General features: G+C 46.0%; 1 protein-coding gene across 2 annotated transcripts in view; it reads right to left on the reverse strand.

Annotated features, from left to right (window-relative positions):
• Positions 1–6,000, reverse strand: part of PTP4A2 (protein tyrosine phosphatase 4A2) — a 30,008-nt gene extending 24,008 nt beyond the window's left edge. For both annotated transcript variants that reach the window (XM_077837761.1, XM_077837760.1), the window contains exon 1: positions 5,752–6,000. The gene's annotated coding sequence lies outside the window, so the exon portion shown is untranslated. The remainder of the gene's footprint in view (positions 1–5,751) is intronic.

Consider the following 6,000-nt stretch of genomic DNA (forward strand, 5'->3'; position numbering starts at 1 on the left):
AGGAAGGAGAGGGGGGGTTGGATGGGGTGGCGGGGGGCAGTCAGGGGACAGGGAGTGGGGGAGGGTGTGGTGTGTGGATAGGGCAGGAGTCCTGGGGGGAGCATCAGGGGGTGAGAAGCAGGGGGGAGGGGCAGTTAGGGGGTAGGGGCTGGGCCACGCCTGGCTGTTTGGGGAGGCACAGCACTCTCCTAACCGGCCCTCCATACAATTTCCGAAACCCAATTCGGCCCTCAGGCCAAAAGGTTTGCCCGCACCTGCTCTAAAGTTTTATTTTAAAAAATGCTACAATAGTCACTTATTTTTTTAGATGAACCAAAAACGGTCAAATGTGATTCCTGACTTGACAAACAGAAGGCAATGTTAAATGTGTGAATTTTAGTAATGGCATTTAAGTTTGATTTTATACTTAGAGATTACCTACTTTACTGTGGATTGATACCTAAATTAAGTCATTCGACTGTGCAAAATCCTTGTACTTCTGTATTTACCCTGCACAAGATCAGCAAAACAGTCCTTCTGACAAGCAAGTAACAACAATCATAATGTGCTCCCTGTCTTCACCACCCCATCCAAAACCTACATTTACACGTGTTTCCCTTGCTACATCAAGGCAGTTAAACAGATTGCAACAGCTGCAGCTTCCCAGGATTGCAAGATACAGATACTTTAGGAAAGGTTACTTGGATCACCTTTCAAAATAACCTAGTGCACAGGATGCAAAGCAAAACCTGCTAATTTGCAGTTTATATTAAAAGGATACCTTCAGTATTTGTGAGAACGGCACCTTGCAATCAAGTTTATGTTAACTCATTTTGTTCTTAGTTGAATTCCATATTTGATATTCTTTTAATGAGATTACTTAAGTCATGAATTGCTGAACTTGCTTTCTTTCCTTCCCTCTCATAGAAATCTTAATTCTTGTGTTTTACACCTACATACTTGCAATATGTGACATGGAGTTTTGTTTTATTTGGGGGGGAGGGGGGTAAAGTGCTACAAGACTTGTATCCTAGAAAAATTGCAATTCTCATATATATGGTGGCCTAACTAGACTTCCCTTGTAATTTAACTTGACTACATTACACTTCACTTCCTGTTCCTATGTAGGACTGCTACATTCTACCTCATGTGTGGTGGAAGTGAGAAATGTTAATACTGCACAGTTTGCATGCAGTGTCGTTGTAGCCATGTCGGTCCCAGTAAGAAGAGCTCTGTCTGGCTTGAAAGCTTGTCTCTCTCACAAACAGAACTTGGTCCAATAAAAAAATATTACCTCACCTACCTTATCGGATGCATCCGATGAAGTGAGCTTATGCTCAAATAAATTGGATAGTCTCTAAGGTGCCACAAGTACTCCTTTTCTTTTTGCGAATACAGACTAACACGGCTGTTACTCTGAAACTCACCTACCTTGTCTCCCTAATACCACACAGGCACATTCAGAAGTGCCTTGAGGGTTCTGATGGATTCAAAAGGTGCTTTGTAAGCAAAAGATTTTATCAGGATTCTAAGAGTTCTCCAATCTAGTCAAGTTTAACACAATGGACAACATGCAACACTGAAGCTTCAAGAACTCAATTCAACGACAATTATTTTCTAAAATATGCTGTGTGACTGTATAGAGAACAGAATGCCAGTTCTATAGTTTCTTGGAAACAATTCTTAAATGTAATCTCTAAAGGAAGCTTGTTCGTAATGACATGTGCCTGGAGAGGGGAGAAGTCAAGAAATTCTACAGTTCCTCACTACCCACCCCTATGAGTTCCCTACCAATTTGCTGACAAGCTCTGGTGATGACTCATTCCTTTCCTTTTGCTTGAGCCAAGTCACTCTGTTCTCTGCCCTAAAACAAGGCAGGCTTACCTCAATTTTCTGTTTGATAAGAAAGACAAATCAAATATTCAGTCTAAGGAGTCAATTTAGCAAGAGAGAATAAAAGCAGTGAGCTGTAGCTCACAAAAGCTTATGCTCAAATAAATTTGTTAGTCTCTAAGGTGCCACAAGTCCTCCTTGTCTAAAAGCAGTCAGGTGTTTTTCACAAGACAACTCTTTTTCCAATCTGGCACGAATCTTTCATCAAAACTTCAGTGAAGATGGGAGAAAACACTTGCCTTTCCCTAATCTGAGTGAGCTCAAACAACTAACATAACCAACAGCACAAGCACTGTAACACAAAAAAGAGAAAACATCTCTGTGCCCAGTTCAACAGTGGGAAATGAGCTGATACTCCATTTGGATTTCCAAAGATAAGCTACTGGGTATTTGCTTTATGCCAAAGAAGTTTCTGTTTGCTGAGACGCCGAAGAAGCTCTGAAACTGGAAATATTGTTTTAATTTTGTGTATGTTTTTAACAATCCTCATGTCTAAAACCAGCTCAGAGAGGAGCCATATTTGAATATTGTTTAAGTACAGTTTCCAAGCAACTCCATCTGGGCTTCTAAAAGTGAAAACTTCAAAATAATCAAAAAACAAACAATGGGCCCACCTAATGAAGCGTGATGAGCTTAAAAGCTCCTACGTTCAAAATATAGAACTGTGTTTAAATTGCAAAGAAAAAAATTTAAATGACCTTATGACATTTTGCATAGTCTTCTTATATCAAAGTGAGATTTGTATTCCATTTTAACAGCCCATTCCAAAATAAATTGTGAAATTTTTTTGCATCAAGTGCCATATTGTGGAAAACCAGGAAATTAACACAAGCCAATTTTTTTTTTTTTTTTAAAGATTCAAAATGACAAATAACTCAAATCAGAAATACTAACCCATCAAACCGGAAGCAAACATAGTGGTGTTTTCACAGCATTAAAGCAAAAAAGGGTAAAGATATTATTCAGTAAATAAAGTTAGAGTAGAAAAACTCAATTTCTTGTACCACATTCATCTCACTTTAGTTTGTCTACACTTGAAACACCGTTGTAGCACTTCAGCATAGACACTATCTACACTGATAGGAGGGGATCTCCTGTTGGCATAGGTAATCCATCTCCCCTGTCTACACCCATGGGTTAGGTCAGCTTAACCACATCGCTCAGGGGTGTGGATTTTCCACATCCCTGAGTGACGTAGCTGGGTTGACCTAACTTTTTAGCATAGACCAGGCCTATGAGTTTACCACGTCTCTACTGGAAAATTGACAACGTATAGTGGAAAGTTAAAGGCCCAGGGTGCACATACTACTGAGCCATGTTCAATCTCCACTGAAATTTATAAGTAAATAAAAAATGAGTTTTTAATAGGCAATTGTTAAAATTCAAAGAGATGAGCAAGACAGTGCCCGATTTTCTGTATGTGAGACCTAAAAGAATGGGTGTTTAGAGTAGAAATGATGGAAACAAGAGAAAATAACAGAGGTATACAAAACAATGATCAGAGCAAAAAAGCCAGTACTCCAACTGATATACGCTCTCATAAATCACAGAGACACACCAATGAAACTGAGGGGGTAACAAATTTAATACTGATAAAAGGAAACTTTTTTTTAAACACCCAGCACAATTATCCTATGGAGCTCATTGTCAAAAGATATGATACTGACACCAGAGCTTAGTATGCTTAAAAATAGGCTTAGATGTTGAATATTTAAAAAGATTAAAGTTGGGATATTTATAAAAAGTCATGCTTCAGACCTTAAATCATCCACTAACTGATGGGGATAAGAAAAAAATTCCTCTATGGTTACAATATTTTAAATTGTCTATTATGAGGTCCCTTAGACTGCTGTCTGATATATTTGCCTAGACAGATCTCTGGTCTTACCTAGCATGGCAATTCCTATGTTCCTACGTGTAAAAAAGGAACCTTAACCCTGAATCTCCAAGCCCTAAGGTGCTGCATTTTCAGTGTTCAAACAGTAATATTTACATGGAGACATTCTGCACTTTCTTCAACTCTTTAACAAGTGAATAAAGTACCAGACTAATCTGATCATAGGCAATACATTTATAGATAAAGAAAGATGATTCACTAGTTTAGCATGGCTTACAACTGACAACATGCTTCCCCCTCAAAAGCAATCAAAAAATGCCACCCCTAAAGTTTGCAGAAATCATCTGATGTTAAATAGTACTATAGTACCTAATGAATCATTCTGCTCATCTACAGACTCTCTCATTTTAACCCAATTAAAAAAAATGCCTTTATATGAACAGTCTACAATACCGGTTCTCTCTAGAAGAGAGTCTCCAGAATTGTACTTTAATAAGTCCTCTCCCAGAGGCCTCACAATAGTTAACCAATGCAGCATTCCACAACAGGGCAAAGTACAAGGCAAGAACTGAGAGACAGATTACGTTCACAGTTCTGATACAGAAAACATAAATTCCAATTTCTGAATTGAAAACTGACACTTACAATTAGAGGTAATTAAGAATTATGAAATTGACCCTCTATTTCTGTTAGACACACACAGAAGATTTGCAACTAGAGCCATGTCTCATTAAAAGACATGCACATTCATAGACATTCATTTCAGCATAGCATTCTCACAGGTATTTATATTCCTACCTCTTGTCAAGCTCTCAATCTATCAAATGGATAGTTTCTTTCTATCAGTTGGGCTTATAGAAGTCAAACATTTCTATACTTTGAGTCACGGCATGGTTGGGGTTTCTTTGTTTTGTTTTTTTAAACACTACTACTGCAGTTGTGAGTCAGAACCTGTGCTGTTCATTCTGGGGGTTCACAATTCACTTTCCATGTACACAGGAGCTTTGGAAGAAGGCAACCTTCTTCCCACCCCCAACTGAAAAAGCCCGGAGAGAAAATGCAGCTTGTGACTAATCCTGCTAACGAGCCACGGGAGGAGTCACCAGCACAACTCAGCAACTCCCACCCCCTACCTCAGACACAAACCACTTCTCCCAGCACCTCAATCCCCACATCTGCCCCCACATCTGCCCCCCGCCCCCCACCATGCCTCCACTCTGCCTCGGCCAGCCTCCCCTTCCCTCCAGGGCCCACGGGGGGTGTGCAACCCTCAGCCTCCCCGAGCACACACTGGCCCAGCGCATCCCCACTGACACACCTGTGCCATCTGCCCCCCACGTCATCCTACTCCCGCCGGCCCATCCCCCCAACTCGCCCTCCCCAGGCACCTCAGCCCCCCCCCAGCAACTGCTCAGAGCCCTTCCTTTACCCCCCCCCCCACTCCCCCACCTGGGCCCGGCTCCTTCCACCCCACAGCGGGAGGGTAAGCATGGCCCCAAGGACCTCCTCAATCCTCAGCCCAAGGCAGCCCCCATCACCTCATCACACCAGCCCCCCAATACCTCAGGCTCCGGGGCAGCCCCCCCTTCCGCCCCACCCACCTCCGCCTCACCTGGGGGCGCCCCCCGCCTCCCCCGGGGCAGCCCCCCCCCCAGCTCCGCCTCACCTGGGGGCAGCCCTCCGCCTCACCTGGGGGCAGCCCCCCCCCCAGCTCCGCCTCACCTGGGGGCAGCCCTCCGCCTCACCTGGGGGCAGCCCCCCCCCAGCTCCAACTCCCCCGGGGCAGCCTCCCTCAGGGCAGCCCCCCCCCACTCCTCCTCACCTGGGGGCGCCCCCCGCTTCCCTAGGGCATCCCCCCCTCCCTCAGGGCAGCCCCCCCAGCTCCTCCTCACCTGGGAGCGCCCCCCGCCTCCCCCGGGGCAGTCCCCCCCAGCTCCGCCTCACCTGGGAGCGCCCCCCGCCTCCCCCGGGGCAGTCCCCCCCAGCTCCGCCTCACCTGGGGGCGCCCCCCGCCTCCCCGCGGCCCGACCCCGGCTCCTCACCCTGGGCATTGAGCGCGGCTGTGTCCGTCCGAGCGGGCCCGGCGCCTCCCACACACCGGGCAGGGAGGGGGCGCGGCGACGGCGGCAGCCGCTCTGCCGGCTGAGGGGGGGGGGATGACGAACGAGCCCGGCCGGCTGGAGCCGCGGAGACCGTGAGCGAGCCCGCCTCGTCCGCCGGCTCCCCCGCGGGAAACGGCTCCTCCTCGGCCAGACACCCCCCCGCGCGCCGCGCCGCGCGATGGCCTGGTC

This window comes from Eretmochelys imbricata, chromosome 19 (genome assembly GCF_965152235.1).
Source record: "Eretmochelys imbricata isolate rEreImb1 chromosome 19, rEreImb1.hap1, whole genome shotgun sequence".
Taxonomy (NCBI): Eukaryota; Metazoa; Chordata; order Testudines; family Cheloniidae; genus Eretmochelys; species Eretmochelys imbricata.